Below are 10492 nucleotides of genomic sequence, written 5' to 3' on the forward strand. Positions count from 1 at the left end.
AGTCTGTAAGTATTTAGCGGACAAGAAAACCCTATCCCCAACCTGGTAATCTTTTGGCATAGCTCTTTTCTTGTCAGCATATTTCTCATGTGCTCAATGAGCCTCCCCTAACACCTTACGAGTAACAGGCCAGATTAACTGAAACTGTTCGATCCATTTCACCAGAGAAGGGATGTGTGGGTTATGTCAGAGTTCCAAGGAACACCCCCAACAAAATAAAGCTCTGAGGCCTGAGGTTCCTCAAAGTTCCAATTTATTAGAGATGTCATGTTGGCACATCTGGGAAAACCCAAATCTGAAAGCTTCCAGGTTTTCCCCACCAGGTTTTCCCCACCAGGTTGTAAAGTTCTGGCAGCATTTGCCTGAAGTAGTACTGCCCCCACAGCCATGTCACTGGCATCAGCTTGGATTATGAAAGGGGCCGCCATGTCAGGATGTTTAAGGATGGGCTCAGCTGCAAACAATTGTTTCAGCTTCTCAAAAGCTGCCTGGCACTCCATGGTCCACTCAAGGGGGCGGCTAGGCCTTGGCTTTACCATTTGTTTTTAGGAGATTAGTAATGGGCAATGCAATGTTTGCAAATGAGGAAATGAATTGTCGATAAAAGTTAGCAAAGCCTAAGAAGCTTTGCAGCTGCTTGCAAGTGCATGGGGGCACCCACTCCATGACTGCCCGGACTTTCTCCAGATCCATTTCAATTCCTTCATGCAATATGCGGTAACCCAGATAGTCAATTTTAGTTCGGTGAAATTTGCACTTTGAGAATTTGGCATATAGCTCAGCAGCCCTGAATTTTATCAGGACTGAGCACACTATTTTCACATGTTCCTCCATAGTATCAGTGTAAATAAGAATGTCATCTAAGTAGACCAGGACCCCTTTGTAGAGATGTTCATGCAGAACCTCATTAATCAATTGCATGAACACAGCGGGTGCCTCCTGTAACCCAAATGGGAGCGCCCTAAACTGGAAACAACCCAAAGGGCAATTGAAGGCAGTTTTCCACTCATCCCCTTCCTTAATTCGAACTCTGTAGTAAGCCTCTCTCAAGTCCAGCTTAGTGAAAATCTTCCCTTTGGCCAGATGAGCTAACATGTCCTTCATCAGGGGTAATGGGTAAACATTTTCTACTCAAATGGCGTTGAGATTTTTGTAATCTACACAAAGACAAAGAGAGTCATCTTTTTTCTCACGGAACAGCATCGGGGAAGCCACTAGTGGCCTAACTGGTTGGATGAAACCCCGTTTTAGGTTTCTATCAATGAAGTTTCGCAATTCCTCCAGTTCATGAGGGGTCATGGAGTAGATCTTTGGTTTAGGGAGTTTCACCTCTAGGAGGATTTCTATGCTGCAGTCTGTGGGGTGATGGAATGGGAGCACACCTGAAGCCCTCTCGCTGAATGCCTCCCTGAGGTCCCAATATTCCTTAGGGATTTTCTCTTCCCCAGCAATGCGTTTGCTCACTGCCGCTGCCAGCTCCTTCATGGCTTTGGCTATGCAGGGTTTTTTCCCCCCCCCTCCTTTCCCTGCTGGGTGGAGCAGATGCACAACAACCTCTTCCTCCAATTCACATGAGGGTTCCATTTCCGGAGCCAGAGTAATCTGATCAAGAGGGGCCGTTCCATTCTGGGGGCTATGATAAATCTCAAAGTCTCTCAATGGTCCCCCATCCACATCTCAACTGGCTCAGTCACAAAGTGGGCTGCCCCTCCCCAGCAACTTACCCATCCAACTGGCAAAACACTATGGGCACTTTCATTGTCCTCAGTCTCAGTCCCATTTTTTCCACCACCTCTGGGCTGATTATGCACTTGGTACACCCAGAGTCCAAAAGGGCTAGCATCTCCCCATGAGCGCCAGATGAAGGCACCCTTAACTCCATTGGAATGGTCATGGGGCCCACGTGCTGCCTTACCAGGGGGTCATTGTCAGAATTGGTTTTGCTGTCCCCCATGGTGGTCGGAGCTCCCAACTCCTCCAGGCCTGGAGGAGCGAACTCTATGATTTGATGTGATGTCCCACTGCCTGGAGGCCGTGCGGGTCTGGATGGGGAGAAATAGGCTCAAGCTCAACCCTTCCAAGACTGAGTGGCTGTGGCTTCCAGCATCCCGGTATAGTCAGCTGGTGCCATCGCTGACTATTGGGGGTGAATCTTTGCCCCCCACAGAGAAGGCTCGCAATCTGGGTGTCCTCCTGGACTCATGGCTGTCTTTAGAAGAGCATATGACGGCCATAGCCAGGGGGGCTTTTTATCAGGTTCGCCTGATTTACCAGTTGTGTCCCTTTCTGGACTGGGACGCCTTGTGCACGGTCACTCACACCCTCGTCACCTCCCGTCTGGACTATTGTAATGCTCTCTACATGGGGCTCCCCTTGAAGAGCACTCGGAGGCTCCAACTGGTCTAGAATGCGGCCGCGCAGGTGGTTATGGGCGCACCTTGTTACGCCCATGTAACACCTCTCCTGCGTGAGCTGCACTGGCTCCCAGTGGTCTTCTGGGTGCAATTCAAGGTGTTGGTCACCACCTTTAAAGTGCTCCATGGCATAGGACCAGGATATTTACGGGACCGCCTTCTGCCACCAATAGCCTCCCACCGACCAGTCCGCTCCCACAGAGAGGGACTCCTCAGGGTACCGTCAGCCAAGTTATGTCGGCTGGCGATACCCAGGAGGAGAGCCTTCTCTGTCGGAGCTCCTGCCCTTTGGAATGAACTGCCCCCGGATATTTGTAACATCTCTGACCTCCAGGTCTTTCTCTGTGCCCTCAAGACTCTGCTGTTCCAACAGGCGGGGCTGTCTAACTGAATGATTTTAAATTGGGTTTTAATATTGGGTTTTAAAATTTGGCCAAAACTATTTAATGATTTTAATTAATTTTAACTATGATACTGTATATTTATGTTTTTAATCTTGGCTGTACACCGCCCCAAGTCCTTCGGGAGAAGGGCAGTATATAAATAAAATAATAATAATAATAATAATAATAATAATAATATTATTATTATTATTATTATTATTATTATTATTATTATTATTATTATTATTATTATTATTATTATTATTTCCATACCTTTCAGAGCTGTTTTGTGATTCTTTGCTGGCGGCTTCTTGGTTTTCTTCCCTCCAGCTGAGGTCGGTTTGAAGCCAGTTTTGGTGAAACAGTCAGCAGCTGAGTGCCCCCTCCTTCTCAGATTGGAAGCATGCTGTGGACCTGGGCTTGGAAGCTGGCCCCCCTTTTGCAGCTTTAAGGGCCTCTTTTGGGGTGGAAGGGGAAGGCTTGTTCCAGCTGCGGCCCCCACAATATCGACCTCTGGCCAGATCAATTTCCATCTTGGCTGCCAACACATACCAGCGAGGAAGGTCTTGGGGGGGGGGGGGGCTTGGGAACAATAGCTTTGGTAGACATCCTCATTGAGGCTGTCTTGTAACATTCCATCAGGGCCTCTTGGGACCACCCCCGCATATGGCAAACCAGCTCGCGAAAGTCCTGGGTGTATTCAGTCACTGATCTCCGCCCCTGGTTTAGGGTTTTCATTCTGGTTCTACCCTTTCGTTCAGCTAAGGGATCATTAAAACACACTCTAAGAGCCATCATAAATAGTTTGTAATCCTCAGCAGTGGGGAATCCTCATTATGGAGGGCAACCATCCACTCAGCTGCAGTTTCCTCCAGGGCCATGGTGACACACCTCACCCTTGCCGCTTCTGAAGTGAAATCCTCCCCATACTCCTGCATGTGATTCCAAACTTGGGGTAGGAAGAATCCCAAAGTCTTGGAATCTTCTCCATATTTTACTTCTAGCAGTGGAACCTTTGGAATTTGACACTTCCAGGAGATTACACTCCTCCCCCACTGGGGGGGGCCTGGGCTGCAGCTGCGCTTGAATTCCTGCAGCCTGCGCTGGCTCTGGCCAAGCTCTAGGAATCTCTTCTGGATTTGCAAGAGCTTCTGCTCCCCCTCCCCCAGTTGCTCAGCTTCCTCATGCCTAAGGGATAACGTTCACATGCTCTCTGACTTTCAAGAGCCTCTTGCAGGAGATGCAGAGCCTGAGTCAGCAGGAGGCCTTCTTTGTCAGCTTCCTACCAGGCAGCCTCTCCACGCCGGCGTCTGGCAGCTGTTACCCCGGGGGAATCTCCTCCGGAGCCTCCATCCATCCTATGCCCAGCAACCATTTGGCTCGGACCATTTTCCTCGATCTGCAGTTCAGACATCCACTCCGATGCTTCCCAGCTGTGATGGGACTGGGGGGGGGAATCGACTTAGCAGCTCCCATGTCCTCATGGTCGCTGCCTTGGTTAGACATTCTTTGCTCAGTCTCCATGGTAGAATTTTCTCCAGGATGGCTGATAAAGCAGATCTTGCTTAATGTTAGGCGTGCCTCCATTCAAAACCCAAGAAAGGAAAATCCCAACTCCATGATTGTAGAGAAAGGTACTTTTATTGAGTATGAACTGATACCAATGAAAGAAAAGCAAGATCTGAGGATAAAGGCACGAAAATTGAAAGTATGCCCAAATCCCTCCCCCAAAGACCAAGGGTAAATGTCCAATCCCCATTCCAATTGGTGTCATGTGGGCAGCATCTTCAGGTGTTTTTGTCCATCTGGTATTCCAGGACAGTTGACCTTGACTGGGCATAAACAAGTCCATACAGCTGTGCAGTAGAACATAGGAGCAATCCTCCCTATTTTTTCACATAGGGCATCTCTCTCCGGCTCACATACCCCCCCCAAATACCAACCTTCCCTCCCCCCCCTCCCTCCGTCACTATGGCAGCCGATAGCAAGCAAGCATCATAGAAGTTGACACACACACCCCTATCTGGACTCCCTCTGCATCTTCGCTGACATTTGGGAAACCCCTGAGTTACAGGGAAGCTGTTCTTGCTTAACTTTTGCTCAATTTCTGTTCTGAATGTATTTTGTTAATCTCATCATTGCTCTATTTCCCCCAAGATTGGCCTCTGTAATCTGTTGTTATTTTACATTTTGACAGCTATCCACGACAGAGAAGAGGTGTTTTTTTTATTTCTTATAAGTTCTTAACCATCTTTTCAGCCGAGCGATTTCAAGACTGGGTAAGATCCTTATTCTGAAAAAGAAGAATTCTATAGCTGCTCCTAATACCAACCAATTGTTCAGGATAGGAAGAAAAGCAGAAATGCAAAGAACCTTCATAAGATGATCACCTGGAAGAGAGCAAGAGTTCTTGATGGATCCTAAACCCCTTCCAACGTTGTTATTCAAGTTAACTTTTAATACAAAATGACTAAACAGGGAGAGATTGTAATTTTCATTCCTTCAGCTCAATCATATCTGATTCTCAGAAACTGCCTGAATAACAGAGGGATAGCATCAAAATCATGGACGTGATAGTACTGGGATCCAATCTGCATTGATCACTGGGACCAGAGGTTTATTCTTCCAAGCTTTTGGACTCGTGCTGGGAACTTATCTCTAGAAGAATGTGTGCTTTGGGCTATTCTATGTTCCCTGAGGATGGGCTCCAGGATGAGTCCAAAAGCTCAGAAGACCAAACGTCTGGTCCCAGTGATTGGCCCAGATTGGATCCTTTAACATTATCCTGGTATACGTATATTCGCCTTCATTGGTGATAGTACCACTCTATACTTCACTAGTGAGGCCACACTTAGAATACTGCATCCAGTTCTGGTCACCACAATACAAAATAGATGTTGAGATCCTAGAAAGAGTGCAGAGAAGAGCAACATAACAATAAGAGGTCAGGAGGCTAAACCATACAATGAATGATTTAAGGGAGCTATGTATATCTAGCCTATCAAAGAGGAGGATTGGTGGGAGGGACATGATTACCATCTTCTGGTACTTGAGGGGCTGTCACAGAGAAGAGGTAATCGACTTATTCTCCAAAGCACCAGAGGGCAGGACAAAACTAATGGGTGGAAGCTCGTCACGATTAATCAAGCCATGAGCACCACCTTCCATCCAAGAGATAGCCACCAAAATGTTATTTTCCATTGAAAGGAATTTTGAAACCAATAATCACAGAGAAGAGGGGGTTGGTACTTCAGATGCTAAGGATCCAAATCTGAAGGCTATATGCAGGCCCCATTACTTCCAATTTAGCTTTGGAAAATTGGTAGGGGAAGAACAGAGAGCCAGGAGACATAAGGGTGTGAACAAATAATGAAATGTGTGATGATACCATTGTTGGCTTAAATGCATCTATCAGTTCCATGTACTTGGCTGTCATTGATGCTTTCCAATCTACTTGGAAGACGTCTCTTAAACAGAAACCCGGTCAATCAGAATAAAGCTGGAAGGGACCTTAGAGGTCTTCTAGTCAAGCAGGAGACCCTATACCAGCCAGCTTGGCTGTCTCAGGAATTCTGGGAGTTGAAGTCCACAGGTTGTAAAAGAGCCACATTTGCCCACCCCTGCCCTATACCATTTCAGACAAGTGTCTGTCCAGTCACTTCTTAAAAACCTCCAGTTATGAAGCACCCACAACATCTGAAGGCAAGTTCCTTTTATGTGGCCTTTCTCAAAGTATTTTATATGAACCTTCGTTGGTCTCAAGCTATGAATCTGATGGACCAACAGTTATTCCAAATGGAGCTGAATCAACTGCTCCAGTTTTTGTTGGTTACCAAATGTTCTTGTATATTGAATACTTTATACAAAATTGCATTGAAATCTTATTTTTCTCCTTCTAGCAGCAATCCCCAAAACAGACAGTTTTGGTGTTGATTTACTGCTCACTAATAATGCTTTTCCTGGGCTCCAAGATCACTGCAGATGGGGACTACAGCCAATAAATTAAAAGATGCTTGCTCCTGTGGAGGAAAACTATGGCAAATCTAGACAGCATACTAAAAAGCAGAGACAGCACCCTGCCAACAAAAGTGCGTATAGTCAAGGCTATGGTTTTCCTAGTTGCAATGTATGGCTGTGAAAGCTGGACCATAAGGAAGGCTGAGTGCCAAAGAATTGAGGCCTTTGAATTATGGTGCTGGAGAAGATTCCTGCGAGTCCCTTGGACTGCAAGGCGATCAAACTGTCAGTCCTAGAGGAGATCAACTCTGACTGCTCTTTAGAAGGCGAGATCCTGAAGATGAAATTGAAATATTTTGGCCACTTAATGAGAAGAAAGGACTCACTGGAGAAGAGCCTCATGCTGGGAACGATTGAGGGCAAAAGAAGAAGGGGACGACAGAGAACGAGGTGGCTGGATGGAGTCACTGAAACAGTAGGTGTGAGCTTAAATGTACTCCAGGGGATAGTAGAGGGCAGGAATAGTGGTGGGATTCAGCTGGTTTGGGCTGGTTCAGGCAAACCGGTAGTTAAATTGCTGACTGGCCCCTCCCCTCCCTGCCCCTTCCAGGAGTCACCATGTGCCCCATTTTGGCTCCCAGGTAATTGCAAAGAGGTCTACTAGGCCCAAAATGGGGCATGGGGGTGTGTGGCGCCCCCCCTCACGGCCCATTTTTGCTCCCAGGAGGCTGCAGGGAGGTTTACTAGGCCCAAAATGGGGCATGGGGGGGGCAGCGCATCCCCTTCCGCAGCCCGGTTTTGCTCCCAGAGGGGTGCAGGAGGCCAAGTGCTGCCTGTCACACCCCCTGGCCATGGCCATTGTTTTTTTTTAATTGAAAAGTTTTATGAAAAATACAAACATTTTCATCCCCCCTTCCCCCGTCAACCCCCCCCTCCCCTTCTCCCCCTCCCTTCCCCTCCCTCCCCCCATCCCCCTCCCTAGACTTCCCAGAACGAGCACAGGGTATAGCATTCACAAACCAAGAACTAAAATGTGCTAACAAATTATTACATTTCATATTCTCCCTAGGTCCTTAACTCCTTATAACTCAGAAAAAACAAACATAAACTACTTAATATTATTTCATTCATAAGCTATATGAATCTTCTTATTCGGATACTTCTTCTGTATGTAATCAATCCATTTTCTCCATTCCGATATATATCTCTCATTTGAATGGTCTTTAAGGTATGATGAAATTTTTGCCATTTCCGCCAAATGCACAACTTTTAATGTCCATTCCTCAATAGTAGGTGGATCTTCCTTCTTCCAGTACTGTGCCACCAGTAACCTGGCAGCCGTTATTAAGTTCAAAACCAGCTTAGTCTCTATTATAGTACAATCCGTGACTATTCCCAACAGAAAAAACTGTGGTGTAAATTTAATTTTTTTCTTCAAAATATTTTGAATAATCCACCATATTTTTATCCAAAAAGCCTTAATCTTTTTACATGTCCACCATATATGGAAATATGTAGCATCTTCACACTCACATCGCCAACACTTGGGTTGTAAATTTGGATACATACAAGCCAGTTTTTTTGGATCTAAATGCCATCTATAAAACATTTTGTAAAAATTCTCCCTTAAATTTTGTGCTTGTGTAAATCTTACATTTCTAACCCATATCTTTTCCCATGTTTCCATCATTATTGGTTCACCTACATTTTGTGCCCATTTTATCATACAATCCTTGACTAACTCTGTTTCTGAATCTATTTCCAGTAATGCATTGTACAACCTTTTTATGTGCATTTGACCTTCATCTCTTATTTGCTTTATCAAATTCTCATCCTGCTGCAAAATACCAATTTTTTGATCTTCTCTCCATCTGGTCAGCAGCTGTCCATATTGAAACCAAGTCTTAATAATCCCTTCTTCTTTTAGTTGTTCCATGAATTTTAACTGTAGTCTGACTCCTTCCTTATAAAGGAGTTCCTTATATGTAATCTTATCTTGCTTTTGCTCTAAATTTATGTTCTCTATCGCATGTCTGGGTACTGTCCATATTGATAACCTATCATTTAGTTTATATTTATACTTTTTCCAGACACGCAATAGAGCATTTCTTAATATATGACTTTTAAAAGTCTTATCTACTTTCTTATCATACACTAAGTAAGCATGCCAGCCATAAACCAAACCATATCCTTCAATATTCAATATCTTTTCTTCCGTTAAATTTATCCAATCTGTGATTGCTGAGAGGGCAGCAGCTTCATAGTACAATCTTAAATTATTTGAATCCCACCACTGGCCTGGAGGAACGTTGTCCATGGGGTTGCAATGGGTCGGACATGACTTCATGGCTAACAACAACAACAAATAATGCTTTTTGTGCAAACAAAATGCTGCAAAGATTTTTTATTCAGCATGGCGTCCATAATAAGAGTTAAGTTGGACTGCTATATATGCTTATTTGTACTTTTTGATTTATTTGCTGGCTAAAGGCTGTAATAAATAAAATAAAACAAAACAGAATTGAAATGTGAATTATCATGCAAAGGGAGCGATCATGTATTTGAAGCAGAGGTCAGCTGGCTGGCATTTTGGTGACAATGTCAGCATGCACATTTCATCATTTTGGCATCATTGTGCTTTGCTGAAGACGCCCAGGTTTCGTCAGTGACAGAACTTGCATCAGATGTCAAGGTGCAATTGTTTAATTTATCATGTGCAGAGAGGTGTGTGACATGTGTCATCATTTTGATACCATTGTGGCTTCTACTGATTACCTTAACTCATAGCAGAAGGTTTTTGAATGGGAGGATCAGAACTGCTTCATTTCAGCTGAATTAGAATAAGGAGTACAGAGGAGCAGAATGGACCACTGTTTTTGTTTGAACAAGGGTTTCTTGATCAAAAAAGTCAGGATGACAACTGCATTGGTGTGATGAAAGCTCTACCCATTTTTCATATGCAGCCCTGCCCTGCAGTGATGTTTGCAATACAGGTAGTCCTCAACTTAAAGCAGTTCATTTAGCGATCGTTCAAAGTTAACAACAGCACTGAAAAATGTGACTTCTGACCATTTTTCACAGTCACAACCTTTGCAGCATCCCCATGGTCATGTGATCACAATTCAGATGCTTGGTGACTGGTTCATATTTATGATGGTTGCAGTGTCATAGGGTCACATGATCACATTTTGCGACCTTCTGACAAGCAAAGTCAATGGGGAAGCCAGATTCATTTAACAACTGGGTTCATAATTTACCAACTACAGTGATTCATTTAACAACTGAAGCAAGAAAGGTTGTAAAATAGGGCAAAACTCAGTTAACAAATGTCTCATTTAACAACAGAAATTTTGGGCTCAATTGTGATTATAACTCAAGGACTACCTGTACTAATGAAAAGATTCTGCCTTTATGAACTAACCTAATAATAGTGATTTTTGATTGCTCTGTTTATAATTCTGACAGAATGATTTACAGATTAACAGAGTTGGAAGGGACCTTGTAGGTAAATTAGTCCAACCCTCCACCCAAGCAGGGGACCGTACACCATTTCTGATGATCGATTAATTAATTAGGCTGTGAAATTACTTCAGTGGATTATTTTTTAAAAGGTTAAAATTATGACCATATTATTATATTTTTATCCTACCTTTATTATTTTATAAGTAATTCAAAACAATGAACATACATAATACCTCTTCCTCCTCATATTTTCCCCACAACAAAAACCCTGTGAGG

This window comes from Pituophis catenifer, unplaced genomic scaffold (genome assembly GCF_029215685.1).
Source record: "Pituophis catenifer annectens isolate HBS135680 unplaced genomic scaffold, rPitCat1.0.hap2 SCAF_11, whole genome shotgun sequence".
Taxonomy (NCBI): Eukaryota; Metazoa; Chordata; class Lepidosauria; order Squamata; family Colubridae; genus Pituophis; species Pituophis catenifer.